This window comes from Nannospalax galili, unplaced genomic scaffold (assembly GCF_000622305.1).
Source record: "Nannospalax galili isolate Female #2095 unplaced genomic scaffold, S.galili_v1.0 scaffold183, whole genome shotgun sequence".
NCBI classification, from domain to species: domain Eukaryota; kingdom Metazoa; phylum Chordata; class Mammalia; order Rodentia; family Spalacidae; genus Nannospalax; species Nannospalax galili.
The window spans coordinates 2617525-2638118 of record NW_008350555.1 but is presented as its reverse complement, the minus strand read 5'-3'; positions in this window follow the sequence as shown (position 1 = coordinate 2638118).

Sequence of the window (20594 nt, the reverse complement as noted above, 5' to 3'; positions counted from 1 at the left end):
CTCCTCAAATATTGTAACAAGAATTATGTATTATTCCTGTTATTATAGAGATGACCAATTTTGGTTTCTGTTATAGTCTGATGGGTGCTGCTTAGAGCTCCAAACTGCAGTTCTTGTAATGTTCTCGCTGCTTAGAGTAAGGATCACATGCTGCTACTGACTTCTGGAGAATCACAAGAAACATTTGTCACATGAAACCCTTGACTCTGGCATTATGCAACTTGTCAGCATTGATTAAGCATGCAGTATTTATTGGACATCAAAAGTAAATAAATCTGAGTTCATCACTTAAAAAAAAAATTTAACTCAGGATGTTTCACTGTCCTAAGAACTGACTTTCTTCTCAGTTCATAGGCATTTGATAGAGTGTGGATTCTTATCCAGTATCAGCCACAAGTGGATATGAATCCTATACTTTTCAATGCTGTAGAATATTAGGAAGGTATCAAGTACATATTACATGGTTTACTTTTTCAAAATTATTGGACCCTTATCATTTAAATATGAAATGTCACACACAGGCTCAAGTGTTTGAACACTTGCTCCTCGACTGGTGGTAGCATATGGGAAGGTTGTAGAACCTTTGAACAGGAGGCATAGCTGGCAGAGATGGGTCACCAGGGGTGAGCCTTTGAGGCTTATAGACCAGCACATTTTCGTCCCAAGTTCTCTGCTTCCACAATGTTATACCTGTAGATGAATGCATCTCTCAACTCTCACTAGAGAAGTTTCTTTATGCAATAGATGGTGATTAAGACAGAAAATCACAACTGTCCAACATGCAGAGAACAAGTGGCTACAGAGTAATTATCCCTGATAGGACATCTATATTAACCTTCAGCCTCCTAAGGCTCAGGGATCATTGCAGAAGGAAGGGCGGAAAGATTTTAAGAGTGAGAAGTGGTGAATGACCACAAGGAACAGAGTCTTCCAGACAACTGGTCAGTTATTCATATGAACTCACAGTAGTAGTGACAGCATGCACAAGTCCCAAGCAAGCTCAAACCAGACAAAAAATGTCAGCATAGATATGAGGAAGTGGATAAGAAGCTCTAACCCCATGAAGGAAATTGTGGCAACAGATGGCTGCTGAGAGGAGGAGAGACAGTCTTACAGGGATGGGACTCTTGGTGGGTTAACCAGACCCCAGAGGATGGATCCACACTGAAGGACATTTGGGAACACAAATTAGACTGTATAGGCCTTATTATAAATATAGTATATTAAATTGGGTGGAGAGCAATAAGGGGAGGTGCAGATAAGGGAGGGAATCTAAACCCATCAAACTATATTGTATAAAAGTCACAAAAAAGCCAGGCGAGGTGGCGCACACCTTTAATCCCAGCACTCGGGAGACAGAGGCAGGCAGATCTCTGTAAATTCAAGGCCAGCCTGGTCTACATAGTGAGTTCCAGGACAGTTGGGGCTACAGGGGGACCTTGTCTCAAAAAGACCAAAAAAAAAAAGTCACAAAAATTCAATAAAAAATTAAAGAGGAAAGATTTATTTCAGCCCAAAGTTTTGGAGGTTTCAGTTCATGGTAATTTGGCTTTGTTGTTTCTGGACCTGTGGAAGCAGAATGTCAGGGTAGATGGAAGAAGAAAGCTACTCACTTTAAGGAGAGCAGGAAGAAAGAGAAAGCCAGAAAGATGAGACTGGAGAGAAGATATAGCCCCCATTGTTGAAGTTGGTTTTCCCAAAAACTCTACCTCTGAACACTGGTGAATTAAAAATGAAGTCTTCAATATACCCGAGGGATGTTTCAGAACTAAACTGTAACACTACAACCAAACATCTGAAACTACCTAACTATAAAGAAAAGGATTTATTTAGCTCACAGTTTTAGAGGACAAAAGTCCAAAATCAGGTGACGTCATTGGTTCAACTTCTGATGAGTACCTAATGGTAAATGGAACCATGGTAGGAGCACATGTTGGATTAAGAGATCACATCATGAGGCTGGAGAGAGGGCTCAGTGATTATGAGCACTTACTGTTCTTCCAGAGGACCCAGGTTCAGTACCCAGCACCCACATAGAAGCTACAAATCAGCTATAACTTCAATTCCAGGTTATCTGCCACCCTCTTCTGGCCTCTGCAGGCATTGCATGCAGGGATACACAACATACAAGCAGGCAAAACCTCATACACATAAAAATAAAAATAATTTTATTTTTTAAAAAAGAGATCACTTCATAAGACAGGAAATTAAAGAGTTATGGCTAAGCTTAGGCATTTATAACAATTTACTCTTAAAAGAACTAATTCAGGGCCCCACAAGAACTATGTTACTCTCGTCTAAAAACATCCTCAATGACCTATGTACCATCCACCACATTCTATCTCTTAAAGATTCTAGTTCTTTTCACATTACACACTGAGGGTCAGTTCTCCAACACATGACTTCTTGGGAAATAAATCACATTCAAACCACAGAGCTGTGTATGGTCCCTTTCACCCCAGAGCATCTCGTATTCAGGAATCATCTTGAAAAAGGTACTGCTTGAGCCATGAATGTAAGTCATGGGGATGTTGTCCATCCTTTATCTCCTAGTCCTTACCCACTTTTCTTGCATTCCCTCTTACTCCCTCACCTAGACCTACTGTTTATGGACTAAATTGGTTTCCTCCTGGGAAGAACCTAATTTCATAATTCATGTAGAAGCTAGTCAACAGTAGAATCTCAACAGAACCCTAGACCCCTATGAATGATAATAATCAGCTATTATTATAAGGTCACAGATGTGGACAGAAAACTTTCCAGCTGGTGTCTATTTGTTTTTTCATACAATCACCCATGGATCATAGGGGTGAGTCAGAGGTTCCATAGAAAACTATTTTTAAAAAAAGACTAAAAAAGCTAAATCATTCCTTTACCCTTTATTGAAGTTCCTCCTGAATTTCTGGTTTAACAAAAATAAGCACTGCAGCTTAATATAGACTGTAAACAGAACTTACATTACAGATTTCTAGATAAGTAAGATGATGTTCAGAAAAGGCAAAGGAACTGAGTGAGGTCAGAAAGTCTTCAGCATCTACACAGCAAGACCATGGCATAAGTAAACCTGATTGGATTTGAGCTGAGATCATAAGTTCATAGACCCTTATCATCTTGGGTTCCCTTTTGGGGTACCCATCAGTGTATCCTCTCTGTGAAACCCCCACAAAGCATCCAGATACTGAACTGAGTGCCTCTGACCGCCACACACTTGCTGTGGCACATGTACACACACACAAACACACATACAATAAATATACAAATAAATGCAATAAGAAATAAAATTAACAATAATTTTGCTTTAAACATAATAGCTTCTGCTTCAAAATCTGCCTTGGCTTTCGGGGTTTTTTTTTTTTTTTTTATCTGCAGCTCTTAAAAAGCTCTCCTTTTATTTCCCATGCGCACCTCAATTTCCATTTCTTAACAAAAAGAACTGTTTGTCCCTTTTTCAATTTGATTTTCTAATAAACTTGCTGCTGGCTTTAAGTTCAATTGCCTGACATCCAATAAAATATCCCAGTCAGCACAGAAGATAGGTGCTTCCTGACATTATAAAGCACTCCGTTCTCATGTTTCTGGCTTCCCTCACATCCCTCAATGTAAGGCTGCCAACTCCTTCTTTCAGTGCCCTACCCAGATGTATCAGAGTCACCCAGTGGCCATGCCTGCACCATTTTTCCAGGGCTGACTTCAGCCATGTAACACCCAGTGAGAATGTAAACCACATTCAAACTAAAAACTCCTTCTTTCAGCTAATCATATCCCAATAATAACATATTTTAAATTTGTAATCTCTCATCAAGCATCACTGCATCTAAAATAGGTACATTATATTCCATATTTCATGTTCCAATCATTTTTATCAGTAGATCAGAACAGTGCTGGGAAACCTGGCACCCTGCAGTGCCCCCTACTGGTCATTTTAAGACCAGAGCTAAGAGGCAGTGACTTTCAAGATGCTGCTTGAGGAATAATCCATGTGGTGATGGGTTTGTGTGTGTGTGTGTGTGTGTGTCTGTGTGTGTGTGTGTGTGTGTGTGTGTGTGTGTGCTGTTTCCACAAATCTTTCATTTGGGCATCATTTTTGTACCTGTGCCATCCAGGTTACAGGTTTACAGAGAAGGTATATGAGTCACATGGGTAACAACCCAGTGTCACTAGAAAGAAGCACCTCAAACTATAGGGGGCAGTAGAAGAGGGCCCCTCTACAGAGAGAAGCAGTGGGCTTCAAATCTTCTGAAGAGCTCCCAGGTCTTGCCCCCACCTCAGTCTCAGCCTCAGCAGGTAACTGGGGGAGAGGGGGAAATCATCTGAAAAAATAAATAAATAAAAACCCTCTATGCTGAAATTCTCTTGTTGGGTTTTCTTTCCCCTTATGAATTTTCCCTTTTTCACTGAGCATGGAGGCACAGGCCTTAATACCAGTGCTCATGAGGCAGGTAGATCTCTGTGAGTTTAAGGTCAACTGGTCTACATAGTGAGTTCCAGGTCACCAGGGTTACATAATGAGACCCTGTCTCAAAAAAATCAAAATAAATAAATAAATTTTAAATGAATTTTCCCCTTCTCAACATGTATGCAAGGTTACCTGAATTGGTTTTATGTTTGCTTGAATGTGATTTCCTTCAAACAGATTGATTTTTGTCTAACAACTAGAGGAAAATACTTTGGTTTGGGTGAGTAGGGTCTAAGAATTGGGGCTTCTATGAAGAAATGTGGACACATACAACAAGGAGGCCCAGAGGCCTCAGGGTGTCCAAGTGTCCTGGAGGAAGCTACCCTCATTTATGTACTTGTAAACACAACCTGGACATGATGTTACAGCAGGATGTTCGGAGGAACGCCTCCTATCTCAGCATTCTAACCACAGCCCAATAAAGCTGAGAGCAGACCATCCCTGCAGGATCTATCAGGAACCACCAGAAACACTGTTCTCCTAGGAGGCCACCAGCCATCTCCCAACAGCATAAAAGAAACAAGGAACTAGTGAAGAGACAGGAAGCCAGGATGCAGTTATGATTCTCTTTAGAGAGAGCCGTTGAATCCTAACAGTCCTCCCACCAAAGATAAAGGGAAACTGATGCTCCCACATTTAAGCCTTTCAAGGGAGCACCAGGGAGTCTGCTGTTCATTCCCTGGAAACTGCAGACTGACACCTGGCTCATTCCCCAGGTATCAAAGAAGAGAGGCTGGCTGGAACAGCCTGCCTGATAGCAAAGCAGTAGGACAATAAAGAGAACAGCCCGTGTCCAGAGTTTGGTGAGGCAAAGACATTCAGAGGTTCCCAACTGATAAACCCTAAGGAAGAGAGTAAGGCTTGGGCTATCTAAAGTAGATGCCCTAGAGGGACAAGCTGATCCCAACAGAGGGACAGATTGCCAAGAGCCATGAACTAAGGAGAAAGACAGAAATGTCCAGCTTTAGGGACACTGCCCACATCAAAGGTGCTACAGGTGGAAAATTGCTAGGGTAAGAGTCCCTGAAAACTCACAGCATCCAACTCACCCAGTCACCTCCACATCATTCTGTTAAGTAAGATCTCTTGGGCCCTTCCCTTGCTTTCCCACTCAGTCCAAGCAACAGAGTGAGCAATGCAGAAATGAAAAAGTGAGCTAGGGAAACAGGCACCTGCCGTGCCTTCCGCATCTCCACACAGGCCCCCAGCCCAAAGAGCTCACACTGGGGAAAAGAAAAGGTTTGGTGTTAGACTTTATAGTAACTGTTACTTTTCATATATTTATTATTAATAGCAAGAAAAAGGACAAATAGGCCCAGATCACTGAGGTTCTACTGCAGCCTTGTAAAAATGCTGAGAGACTTTTGTATATGACTCTTGGTAGGTTAAACAGGCTCCAGAGGACAAATCTACACTGAAGGACATGTTGGAATACAAATTAGACTCTATAGGCCTTATTTTATATTTATATATACATAGATGTGTACATTTTATATATAGGAGAGCATTAAATTGGGCAGGGGTAGTAGAAGTACAGATAAGGGAGGGAATCGATATCATCAAATAATTTGTATGACAATTGCAAAATTTCAATTAAGAAAAAAGAACAAAAAAAACAAAGACAAAGCCAGCCTGGTGGCACACACCTGTAATACCAGAACTTGATAAGCTAAGGTAGGTTCATGAGTTTGAAGCCAACCTGTCTCAAAAAAAAAAAGATAAACTCTCAAGCCCCCACAAGCTATCTAATTAAATCTATGAAACGGGACTTGGGAATAATAACAACTAATATTTAAAGAGCACTCTACAAAATACATTCATATACTTTATTAGCCCCTTTAGTTCCCATAATTACTCCCATTTAAAAGATGGGAAAATTGAGGTTCAGGACCCTGCTCTAGGATCAAAAATGCTAGTCAGCGAATTTGAACCTAACCTATGTGACTCTAGGGTAACAACTCTGGTAATTATTTACAAAATTTACCTTCTAGTTTGGGGGGCAGGGGTTCCTAAAAATGTCAGTGCCTAGACATGCAGATGACTTGAGGAGAACTATCCCTTATAATTCTGTTCAGTGGACCCCTCATACTGCACTATCAACATGCCAAACAAGATGTTCCAGCTAGTGCAACAGTGGCATGTCTACTGTATGTGCAACCAGCAAATTTTCAACACCCTGTGGCAGGGGAGGATACAGGTCCCAGTGGGGAAGTCACACTGCAATTGTTTTGTTAGATGGATGTGATGCACTTGCTAAAGTACTGTCCAAGCATTTGTGTTTATTATAGCAGTCACTGTTTAGATGTCCTCGCTTCTTGATGTTTGTGTTGTTATAGTAGATGGAATCCCACTGAAATGGGCCAACAGCCCATGGAAAGAAGATGATGCAGAGAACCAAAAGTCCAGTGTCTTTATTCAATGGAAGGAAGATCATCCCACACCTATCACCCCCTCCAAGGCTCAGGGACTTTTGTGGAAGACATTGGTGGAAAGAATGTAAGAGCCAGAGGAAGAGGTGGAGTGTTAACTGGAAGTGTCCTCCAACCACTATGCTGGCAAGCTATAGTCACATCTCCTTCCCACACTCGTCAAGGAGTCAATGGGGGAGTCAGTTACCCCTCCCACCCAATCAGTTGACCTTAGCTGCATGTAAGAGAGGGGCTGAGGATATATAAGCCAAGAATGCCATGAGGCACCTCTCTCACCGCTTTGTTCGGCTGTTGGGAAGTCACAGGATCTATATTTGAGTGTAGACTTTCCAGTGCAGCTGTAAATGGGGGGGGCACCCAATCTTCTGTGAATAAACCCCCACCACCCTATGTTCTGTTAGCAAGCCCAATAAACTCGTTAGGATGCCTGGAACTCATGGAGATCTGCTGGGTTCTGCCTCCCAAGTGCTGGTATTGAGGACGTGTGCCACCACACCTGGCTTTGGTCTTTGATTACCTATTTCTTCTTTTCCACCCTTAAACTTCATTGCATATACATTTTTAGGTAACCTGCTTTCAAGTTATTTCTGGAAAATGTGTTAAAATTGCCTCTTTTTGGAATAATAAAAAAATAAAAATAAAAAAATTTCAGTGCCTACAAAGTATAATGGATAGAATGTTTATGTTCCCCCAAAATTTATAATGTTGAAATGTTAACTCCTACCTAAGGTGATGGCATTAGGAGATATATACTTTGGGAAGGAATCAGGTCACTTATAATGGGATTTATCCCCTTACAAAAGAGACTCAAGATCCCCTGACCCTTCAGTCATGTGAGAACACAAAGAGAAGTCACCTAGGTATTCAGGATATGGGCTATCAGCAGACCTCAATCTTACTGCCTTGATCTTGAACTTCCTAGAAATGTGAAAAGAAAAGATTTCTGTTCTTTGTGAGCTACCTAGTTTATGGTGATTTGTTACAGAGGACCAAACTGTCTAATCACAAAGAATCTGGCACTCTATTTCATGACTACTAATCATATTTCATATTTCATAGGACTAGACTTCAGCATCACCCCTGAGCTCTAAGCATTCATGTATCTCTGAAAAGCTCAAGATAAGGATGTGTGACCTAGAATCCAAGTGAAGCTTAATTCCCTCTTGATCTTCTGTTCATTCTTATCAATGAATATACTTAACTATCTTTATTCTGGTCATATAGCCATGTATTAACAGTTGATCAGTGACCGGCCTTCCAAGTGGATTTTCTCACTGAGAAAGAATAACCAGGATAATCACCATGTTAATTATCACAGTTACTACATTTCTCATAGTAAATACATCAAGTTACACTCTGGTTTCAGTGGGAATCAAGTCAGTTCCTCAGTGGTCCAGAGCCAGGCTGCCTGGGTTTAAATCCTAGCTCTACCCTCACCAGCTTTGAGATTTTCTAAATGAACTTTGGGCAAAATCCTCATCTCTCCTGAGGCCTTTCTGTTTTCTATGAGTTAGTAACAAGCTACCTCATAAGGCTCTTGAGAGCATTAAAATTGTATATCTAAGGAACTGGAGAGATGGCACATCAGTTAAGAGCAATGACTGCTCTTGCAGAGGACCCAGGTTTGATTCCCAGCACCCACATGACAGTTAATAACCACCCGTAACCCCAGTTGTAGGGAATTCAACACCCTCTTCTGACTTCCTCAGGCATTGCATGACATTGGTGTACTTATATACATGCAGGCAATACATTCATACACATAAAATGAAAAATAATAAGTAAAATATTTTTAAATATATATCTAAAACCAGAGGGAAGCCGCTGCACCCAGTAAGAGTTATATGATCACTGCCTGGAAATTATAAAATAAATTTTGAAGACTGTAAGACAGACCCTTATACTGAGGTTAACTGAGTTAAGCTCAAGCCCTGCCTCACTAGCAGACCCAAACCAAGAAATAAACAGGTTTCAGAGACTTCTCTTAATCCAAAGGCCCTATAGTTGGTAGATGATCAGCTTTGTGATAAAGAATACAGATCAATACCAAGTTTTACCATTCAAGTTCAAAACTACCGGACATGTGATTCAAGGCAGAAAAACAAACTAGTAAATCAGACAAACTTTTTTCTGCTGTACGAGAATTCACACATGAGTCAAGAAGAATTGTTGGGGCTACAGACATGGCTCAGTACTTAAGAGCACTTGCTACTCTTCCGGAGGACCAGAGTTTAGCTCCCAACACCCACACTGAGCAGCTCACAGCTGCCTGTAACTCCAGTTCCAGGGGATCTGACACCCATTTCTGGCCTCTGTGAGCACCTGCACGCACCCACACATACCCACACACAGACACACACATATACATGTAGTATAGGCTACCCATGCGTGCTGGATGGCTTTAGGGTCAACTTGACACACCTGGGTTGAAGGAGCCTCAACTGGGGAATTTCCTCCATAGGAATGGCCTGTGGCCATGTCTGTGGGGCATCTTCTTGATTGTTGAGGGATGTGGGAGGGCCCAGCCCACTGTGGGTAGTGCCACCCTGGGCAGGTGGGCCTGTATTGGATAAGAAAGCAAGCTGAGCAGGGGCCAGGGGAGCAAGCCAGTAAGCAGCATTCCTCCATGGCCTGTGCTCCAGCTCCCGCCTCCAGGTTCTTACCTTGAGTTCCTACCTTGGGCTCTCTGATAAACTATAACCTGGGAGATGTAAGCTGAATAAACCCTTTCCTCCCCAAGTTGGTGTTGGTCAGAGTGTTTTGTCACAGCAATGGAGAAACAAACTAGGACAGAAATTGGTACCAGAGAGTGGGGCACTGCTGTGACAGAACTGTGACGTTGGTGTTTTGGGGAGGACTATAGAAGTGTTTGGAACTTTGGGCTGAAAAAGCCATTGAGTGCTTAGAGTTTGTTGCTGTGGAGCTTGGAACAGTTATACTGAAAGAGCTGTAGACAATGGAGGCCTGGCTTATGAAGCTTCAAAGGGAAGCTGAGACTATCAGGACTGTTTGTGTGATATTTTGATTGAGACTCTGTGGGTTCTGGTCAGCTGGGACTGAAAAATCAGCTGTGATTAGGAAGAGACAAGAACCTGAAGTAAAACCTTTGCTTTACTGGAACAATTGATGCTGGTTATCTAGGGCTGAAAAATCAGCTGTAAGTAACAAGATACCAGCATCACTGTGGTGAAGTCTTCTGGGAACTATTTCCTCAGGGTCCACACACAGAAGCTGTGGTTGAGAGGGGACCCAAGCCTCCATCTCTAGCTGAAAGCAGGATTTTGTAAATTGTAAGAGTCTCCTGCATGGTTCTGGTGTTGAAAGCATGAATGGATCACAGAGAGTAACTGAGGCTTGGCACTCTGAGAGATAAGGAAAGGCCATAGGTGAAAGTGCAGCTTCAGTTGCAGTGATACCCCAGGATTGAAGGGGTCATGGAGAGAATCTGAGGCTTTTCACCCCAAGAGACAAGAAGAGGCCATTGGTGAAGCTGTAGCCTCAGTTTCAGTGGAGACCCCAGCTTTTTGGAGATGCCAGGACCATGGGACAACCACCAAGGACAGCAGCAGGTGTCAAATAGAGCTTGCCTCAGTCTTCAAGACAAGCTGTGTGTAGCCCAGGATGGTCTCAAATTCACAGTCTTCCTGCCTCAGCAGGAGTATAGGGACTACAGGCATGTGCTATCACACTTGGGTATTTAACATTTTTGGTTGAACACAAAGTTAACACAATCTTTTACTAAACTGACGTTAGTTAAAGGAAATTAATTTGTTAGTTCCTTTAGAAAATTTTGCTTAAGGGCTGGAGATATGGCTCAGTGGTTAAGAGCACTGGCTGCTCTTGCAGAAGACCGGGGTTTAAATCCCAGCACCTACATGGCAGCTAACAACTATCCATAACTCCATTCCAGGGAATCTTATGCCCTCTTCTGACCTCTGCAAGCATTGCACGATGCAGGTGCACTTACATAGATGTAGATAATACACTCATACACATAAAATAAATATAATAAATTATTTTTTAAAAAAAGAAAATTTTAGGTTGGGCATGGTGGCACATGCCTTTAATCCCAGCACTCGAGAGGCAGAGGCTGGTGGATCTCTGTGAGTTCAAGGCCAGGTGAGGCTACAGGGAGACCCTGACTCAAAAGAACAAAAACAAAATTTTTTTGTTTTTGCTTTAAATGGTTGATCGGTTATTGCAGACCACAGGGTGTTATGTATATGGTGAATATCAAAATTCCTGCAAGCAGCGATTATCCATTGGAAACTATGAAGATGTGAAGATTATCCCATTTGTGCTGAAAACAATGGACAGGATTCAACTGAAACATTTGTTTATGGGTGTGGAGGTGGGTGGATGTGTGGCAGGGGTGGGAGAGGTACATGGGTGTGTGTATTGGTCTAGGTCTAAGGATAAGAAAGGAAAAGATTCTCTGATAAGGACTCAACTTTTACTTCCCCATTTCATGCTGGATATAGTATTTCAGTAACAGAAAGAGTTGGTCCTTATTCTAGAGCACAGTTCTAATTTGAATTTTTGGATAAATACCCAGAAGTAGGATTACTGGATCATATGGTAGTTCCATTTTTAATTTTTTAGAAACCTCCATACCATTTTCCTACAGAGCTTCCCCTTTTATTATTCCTATTTGTCCACATTCTCACCATTTTTATTTTCTGTTTTTCAACAATAGTCACCTGACAAGGTTTTTGGTTTATTTGGGTTTGGGTTATAGTTTTTGGTTATTTGGGGGTTTTTGAGACAGGGTCTCCCTGTAGCCCCAGGTGGCCTGGAGCTCATTATATGTAGACCAGACTGGACTCCACTTCACAGAGGTCCACCTACCTCTGCCTCTGAGTGCTGCCACCACACCCAGCTGGCAAGCTTTGTTTTTTGTTTTCTGGTTTTAAATAATAGGTATCCTGTCAGGAATGAAGTGATGTCTCATTATGTTTCAATTTTCACTTTAATTTTCAGTCTTATTTGCCTGAACGACATAAGAATAAGGTGGATGACAACTCTTTCTATTCAGATTTAAGTAAAAGTCATCTGTCCAGAGCATGTCCCTATTGTAAAAGTCATTCCCAGAGAAATAACCATGAGAATGTGGGGAAAAGGAACTTTTATTCACTGCTGGTGAGAATGTAAATTTAGGCAGCCACTGTATAAAAATAAAATTAAAAAAAAAAAAAACAGGACTACCATATGACCCAACTACGGTTGTAGGGGTATATATCCAAAGGACTCTAGGTCAACATAATCTGAGATACTTGCTGTGCTGGTTAGTTTTTGTCAGCTTGACACAAACTAGAGACACCTGGGAAGAGGGAACCTCAACTGAGGAGTTTCCTTCATCAGACTGGCCTGTGGACCTATCTGTGGGACATTTTCTTGATTGCTAATTGATGTAGAAGGGCCCAGCCCACAGTGGGCAGTGCTATCCTTGAACAGGTAGGCCTGGACTGTATAAGAAGGGTAACTGAGCAAACCAAGGGCTCAAGCCAGTAAGCACGGTCTCTGCTTCAGTTCCTGCCTCCAGGTTCCACCTTAATTTCCTGCCTCACTTCCCTTGATGGACTGTGAATGGGATATGTAAGTCAAATAAACCCTTTCCTCCCCAAGTTGGTTTTGGTCAGTGTTTTATCAAAGCAGCAGAGAGCAAACAAGAACACTTGCATATCCATGTTTACAGCTGTACTAGTCACAATAAGTAGGAAATGGAAACAGCTTAGATGACCATCAACAGGTGAATGGATAAAAATGCGGTACATAAACTCAAGTCTTATAAACCGGAAATGGAATCCAAAATTCCCCAGGACATCAAGGAAGAGAAACCCTTCTCGCCATCAGCACCAAAAGCTGATATTCTCATTAAACTATTTCTTGGCTTATGTGCTTAATGGAATTTTATGCAGCTGTAAAAAAATGAAATCATGGTTCTATGCTAGGTTTTTGTATGCTTGAGATTGCATGGGTCTTGTGCATGCTGTCACCATTGATATAAGTTCATATGAGCAAGGGCCCAGCAACCTATATGTAGGACTAGTCCAATAAGGTCATGCACCTCCTTCCCCGGTTCTTACAATCTAGATCTATGAAAATGGGCAATAGGTCACAATCTTAGCCAAAAAACTATGGGGCAGCTGGTTACTAAAGGGTGAGGAAGAGCTGATCTTTTTTAAGGGAGTGACTCTAGATAGGCTGACAAGACCCCAGAGTTTGAACTTGCACTGAGGGATGTTAAGGGACACTAACATGACCTAATAGGCCTTAACATAAATTACAGAATGCATGAAATCCACTGGAGGGGCTATGGAGGGTACTAGTGCAGGAGATATAAAGAGAACTAAGGTGTTGTATAAGAAATACACAAAAATTCAATAAAAATGTATTAAAAATGAAATCATGACACTTTTAAGAATATGAATGTGACTGGAAATCATTGTATTGAGTAAAATAAGCAGTTTTCAAAAACACAAATACCATTTTTTTCTCCCATATGTGGCAGAACTTAAATTTAAAATCATGTGTGTGCTTGTAGGTCATGAAACTAGAAAATATGCCTACTGTATATGTACATGTATGTGTATATATATTGGATTAATATCCAGGATGTATAAAAAACTACAAAAATTAGACACACACACACACAAACACACAAAAAGCCCAGTCTAATCAACAAATAGACTAATGAGCTGAATAAACAGTTTTTAAAAGAATAAATACAAATATGACCAATAAACACTTGAATGTTGGTGTTCACATAGTAAACACCACACTTTCTTCCCATTTATTTCTGTTGGCAGTCGTGGTTTTTGTTTGGTGGGGGTTGGTGGAGGGATCTTTGGTTATTTTTTGTTGTTTTTTGTTTGTTTTTATTTTGTTGGTTTTTTGAGACAGGGTCTCCCTATAGCCCCAGCTGACCTGGAACTCAAAATGTAGACCAGAATGTCATCAACCTCACAGAGATCCACCTGCCTCTGCATCCCAACTGCTGGGATTAAAGGTTTGTGCCACCACACCCAGCCCCATTTTCTTGATGGTAGCCATTCTGACTAGGGTATGATGAAATTTCAAAGTCATTTTAAAATGGCTAAGGACATTAAACACTTATTCAAGTGTTTATTGGTAATATTTGTATTTATTCTTTTAAAAACTGTTTTAGAATTCTGTCCTAGTTTGTTTCTCCACTGTTGTGACAAAACACTCTGACCACTACCAACTTGGGGAGAAAAGTGTTTATTTGTCTTACATCTCCCAGGTTACAGTTCATCAGGGAGCTCAAGGTAGGAACTCAGGGCAAGAACCTGGAGGCAGGAACTGGAGCACAGGCCATAGAGGATCGCTGCTCACTGACTTGCTCTTCACAAGAGGTGAGTTAGAAGATTCAAATGTGTCTATCTCCATAATTGTTTCAAATAGTCTACATCATGGATTTTCAATGCTCTCCATGCTACCTGAAGGCTCTGAGTTGGACAGCTGCTCCAAATACCAACAAGTCCATTAAAGAAATTCATCCTTTCAATTCTGTTTCTCTAGAACTACTCCTGGTACCACAATCCGTATTAGTCAGGGTTCTCCAAAGAAACAGAACCAGTAGAATGGATATATGTGTGTAGAAATTTATCAGCTTAGCTCACAGGATAGAGTCCGAGTAGTCCAACAACTGCTGCACCACACTGGAGAGGCTGAGAATCCATAGTTGCTCAGTCCACGAGGGTCGAGGTCTCAGTAGTCCCAATCTGGCACTGAAGGTCTGACGAATTCCAAAAGATCAGCTAGTCTTCATTCTACAGCCGCAAGACGAACTCACCAGCGAGAGAGAAGGCAAGAAACAAAAAACAAGATGTTCTCCTGTGCAGTGGCCTTTTATATGGGCTGCCATCAGAAGGTAACACCCACATTTAGGGTGTGTCTTCCAGCTTCAGATGATCCAATTAAGATCTCTCTCATTTCAGTTAATCCCAGATCCAGTCAAGTTGACACCCAGGATTAACCATCACAAGTTCATTGGTCTATCTGTTAATTAGATTGGGGCTGTGTTGTGTGTGTGTGTGTGTGTGTGTGTGTGTGTGTGTGTGTGTGTAATTTTGACAGTTTTTCATACATCCTGGATATTAATCTCTTGTCTGATGAGTAGCTGACAAAGATTTTTTCCATTCTGCATACTGTCTCTTCACCCTGGTGATTGTTTCCTCTGCTGTGTAGAAGCTTCTTAATTTCATGCAATCCCATTTGTCAATCCTTGGGATTCTTTCACGTGGTACTAGAGTCCAGTTTAGAGAATGCTTGCCTATACCTTATTGCAAAATGTTTTGCCTATGTTTTCTTACAGCAGCTTCAAAGTTTTGCATCTTGGCCAGGTGTGGTGGTGCACATGTCTTTAATCCCAGTACTCAGGAGGCAGAGGTAGGTGGCTCTTTGTGAGTTCAAGGCCAGCCTGGTCTACATAGGAGATCCAGGCCAGCTGGAGCTATAGGGAGACACTGATTCAAAAGGACAAAAAAAAAGTCTGTATGTCTTACATTAAGGTCTTTGATGCATTTTTATTTTTGTACAGGGTAAAAGATATGCACTTAGCTTCAGTTTTCTACATTTAGAAATCCAGTTTTTCCAGTATCATTTGTTAAGAGGCTATCTTTTCTCCAATGTATGTTTCTAGCAGTTCTGTCAATAAAATTAGATAGCTGTAACTCTGTTGGTTTATTTCTGGATCATCTGTTCTCTTCCATTGGTCTGTGTGTCTGTTTTTGTGCCAGTACCTTGACGTTTTTGTTACAATGACTCTGTTACATAATTTGTGTTCAGGTATTGTGATACCTCCAGCATTGGTCCATCTGCTAAGGACTGCTTTCCGTTAGACTGGCTAAGCAGTAAGCCTCCTCTCTCTACCCTCCAGGACTATGACTGCAGGCACATGCCACCATGCCCAGAATTTAACAGGGGTGCTAGGGATCCAAACTCAGATTCACATTTTACTTTACTGAGTCCTTCCAAATCACTATCTGATCTTTTACATCCTTTAGTGTTTATTTTATGAAATTTGGAACCCCAAAATTTAGTGCATATATTTACAACTGTTACATGTTCTTGATAAATTGTTCCCTTTATTAATATATAGGCCTTCTTTATCTCTTCTAACAACCTATTGTTTCAAGTCTGCTTTATCAAATATTAGAATAGTTACACCATCCCTTTCTCCCTTAAGTTGCTTTTGTCAGAGTTCTTTTTCACAGCAACAGGAGATGAGATTGAGGGGCTTTTTCCTTATTGATATTTGAATGCATTATTTCATCAACCTTCTCCATCACTGATACTCTTCCTTCAGCTTGGTGAGTGAGTTGGTGATGCATTCCACTGCAGTTTTTATTTGATTCATTTCATTTGTTTTCATTTCCAACATTTCTATTTGTTTTGTTTGGCTTCAAAAAAAATCTTAATTTCCTTCCATGTTAGTGACTTTTTCATCCATTTTGCTGGCTTTTTCCTCTATGTTGCTGACTTTCCAATCTAGGATCTAGATTGAATCCATCTGCTTGTTTATAGCCTCTCTCAGGTCATTGATCTTTTTTGTCAGAAAAACATTTTGAACTCTCCATCTGGCATTTTACCTGTTCCAGTGTCTCTGAGCTCAGTAGTTATGATCTTTTGGAGGAATCATGTTCCCTCGACTTTTCATGTTTCTTTCATTTCTGTGCTGCAATTTGTGCATCTGTTGGTTTGGACATCTTGTCTGTATTTTTAGGGTAGATCTTCTTATTCAGCAGCCTACTCTCAAAGGCTCAACTCCAGCACCATTCAACAAGGAAGAAATGAATGTCTATAGAATCAACAACATCAAATCATACAAGATATAAAAATACTTAAAATCAGCAGGCGTGGTGGCACACGCCTTTAATCCCAGTACCTGGGAGGCAGAGGCAGGCAGATCTCTGTGAGTTCAAGGACAGCCTGGTCTACATAGTGAGTTCCAGGACAGCTGGGGCTACAGGAAGACCCTGTCTCAAAAAGACCAAAAAAAAATATTTAAAATCAATTACAGCCCACTATTACATCACCAGTGATCATAAACCTGAAAATAACAAAACTGCTGTAGATTACACTATGAAGTTAGAAATTATTTAGGGCAAAAGTGGAAATAGCAATTAGTAAAAGAAAGGAAGGAGACAAGAAAAAGGGAGCAACAGAGAAGAGGTGAGATTAAATAGACAAAAGGGTAAAGAAAAAGGGGGTGGAGGATAATGTTCTGGAAGGGAAGGGAAAAGGGGAAGAAATAAGAAAAAAATAAAGAAAAGGAAAACAGAAAAAAAAAATTCCAATATAGTAGGAAAGTTCAAAAACAAAATTAGATAAATGCAAGAAGGGAAACACAAATAAAAATACGAGCATTAAAAAAGAAAATGTTGGGGGATAGAGAGATGGCTCTGGTTGCTCTAGCAGAAGACCTGTGATCTGTTTCCAGCACCCATATGACAGCTCACAACTGTTATAACTCCAGTTTCAGGGGATCCAACACCCTCTTTTGGCCTCCACAAGTTTGCATGCATATGGTGCACTTATATACATGCAGGCAAAACACTCATATACACACACAAAAAAAAATAAAAATAAAAACATTTTAAAACACACCAGTTCATGGCCAGCCTGGTCTACATAGCAAGTTCCAGGCCCAGGCCAGCTAAGAGATACATAGTAAGATTCTGTCTCAAAAGAAAAGAAAAAAAAAAAGAAAAAAAAAAAAACAAGTAGGATGTGGTAGCACACAATGCCTTTAATCCCAGCACTCAGGAGGCAGGGGCACTGAACTTTGTGAGACTGAGGCCAACATGGTCTGTGTAGAAAGTTCCAGGCCAGCTACAGGGAGACCCAGTCTTAAAAAAGAAAGAAAAAAGAAAAAGCCAATAAAGTCAAAATACTAGTGAATGTAGGAGAGTAGGGAAGGAAACACAGAGGGCAGAGTGGGGGCTAAGGAAAAGAAAAAAAATGCCCCAAAAGGGAAAAATTTTAGTCTACAATACAGTAAATTTAAAAAAAAAAAATCCTGCTTAAAGGGGGTGGGGAGGAATCACAAACAAAAAAGAAAGAAAAAAAAAGGGTGAGTATTGGAGCAGCCTCTTTACAGAACCTCAAAATTTGGAGACTGCCAGTAACATGTGAGGGGTTAAAGGGGGTCAGTTGAACTTGAGGGCTCTCGCCTTCCCTTGGTTTATGTTCTTGATAAAGGTCTGAAGTCTGCCAGAGTGGTGGCTATGGCAGCCCTTTTCCACCTAGCAGGGGCCTCTGCTGGCTACACTCAGTTTTGCATTCTGTGAACTTGGCAGATTTTTCTCACCCTCCCAAGACTCCCTAGATCACACTCCCACACACACCACTGAAAATGTTTTACCTGAGGGGTGTCTCTTAGGTGTGCTGGGAGTGTGGGAAGCAGCCACAGCACTGAGACAAGATACAGACAGAGGACCTACCTTTGTACTGTCAAGGCCCCTAAGAATTAATCACCCAGAGAGAGAGACGACCCTGTATGTGTTGCATCTATTCCTGGAACCACACTTCCATGTGCTCTTTCTCTGATTGCTTGTTATTGGTATATAGAAAGGCTACAGACTTTTGTAGGTTAATTTTGTATCGTGCCACTTTAGTGAAAAGGGTAAAAAATTTTCCATCTTATTTTTTGAGACAGGATCTCTCACTGGATGTGGAGCTCACTGATTTGGCTGGAGTGTCTGTCTAGATGCTCCAGGGATCCTTCTGCCTTTGCCTTCCCAGCACTGACTTACGGGAGCATGCTGCTGTGCTTGGCTTTTTGCATGGGTTCTGGAGGATTGAACTCAGGTCCCCATCTTGCACAATAAGCACTTAACTGACAGGACCATATCACCAGCCCTAAATTTTGAGAGTTGCTTATATATTTTGGAGATTAATTTCATATTTCATAAATATTTTGCAAATATTTTCTCCCATCCTTTAGGTTGCTTTTTCTTTCTGAAATGTCTCTTTTTCTGTTTAGATGGTTTCTATTCTGATGAAATCCCATTTGTTTATTTTTGTGTTTGTTGCCTCCCTTTTGGTATCAGTCATCTGCATGAGCTCACTGTCAAGACCAAGGCCATGAAACGTTCCCCTGTGTTTTCTTTTAGGCATCTTAGTTTCAAGCTATAGGTTCAAGTTTTTAATTCACTTAGAGTTGGTATTTGTATATGGCATCAGAGCCTCATCTCCAAAAACATATACAAATTACCAGTAGTTACACACACACACACACACACACACACACACACACACACACACATACACACATATACAAAATGCTCAACATCCCTAACCATCGGGGAATGAAAATTAGAGCCACAGTGAGTGAACAGAGCCAGAGAGAGAGAGATGTTTTAGAAGCACAACATAGACCAGTCAAAAGCTGAGATGTTTTAGAAGCACAACACAGACTAGTCAAAAGCTGCCAGACTTTTCTGGTCTGTTCATCACCATGATGATCACAATGCCTTCCATCAGTAATGGCCACTGGTTTGCTTCTGTTTTCCAAGTTTAACATGTTTTTCTTTCACCATCTCTGACCATGCACTGTGTAGTTACTAGCCTAGTAGCATAGTCAAGTTGAATCAGCATAATGTAGTGTATTGAATCACCTTTCTGTATTTTATAATTTATGGCTAAATTTAAGCTAAATAAAAAGAAAGGATTGAAAATGATTCTTATCTTTCAGTTAAGATGGCAGATTAGAGGCTAATTCTGTTAAGAGCAGGTAAAAAGTAATTTTAAAATCAGATGAAAATAAATTTCATTCCAAAGAGAGAAAAAATTAAAACTTCAGAAAGCCATGAAAGAAGTGCATAGATACTAGGAAAGTGCAAAAACATAGACACACTCTCACCCAGAGAAGAAAGCTGAACACAGTCTCAGCTAGGCAGTCCCTGCAGGGGAAGGTGGCTCAGGAGCCACTTCCAAAGAGTTAAGGCAGAGGGAAGCCAGGCAGCCCTACCCTCAGGATAAGCCCTCTGTGTTCAGCCCTCACCCTCACATGCCTCAATCAGACTGCTGCCTTTGGTGAGATTGAGTTCTCTGGCAGATGAGTCAGCAGTGGAGAGACATATCATTCATGTTTTAAGTAGAGGAAGACAACAGCTGGGTGCCACCTTGAGAGATAGTTTGTTATTGAGATCTGGGAACACCTACAGTTGGGGAGCAATTGGGCCTGCCATGGCCTCTGGGTGAGGGAAGGTCCAGAGAGGCCATTGTAGAAAGCAGGAGGTCCTGACCCTGACTTTTCTGACTGCTGGATTCTGGATGGCAAGAAACTGGCCCAGGGTAGGAAGTGCAAAAGGAGAGAGAACCCTGTGCTTGGGGACTGGGAAAGCTTCTCCCCTTCACAATAGCTGCAAAAAAAAATAAAATATCTTGGAATAAACCTGACCAAAGACATTAAAGACCTCTACTATGAAATTTTTAAATCTTTAAAGAAAGAGATTGAGGAAGACATCAGAAGATGGAAGGACCTCCCATGTTCATGGATTGGAAGAATTAATATTGTGACAATGACCATCCTACTAAAAGCCATTAATAGATTCAATGCAATGCCAATCAAAATCCCCATGACATTTTTCACAGATTGGAAAAAAACATCCTAAGATTCACATGGAAGCACAAAAGACCTCGGATAGCCAAAGCAACCCTGAGCACTAAGAGCAATGCTG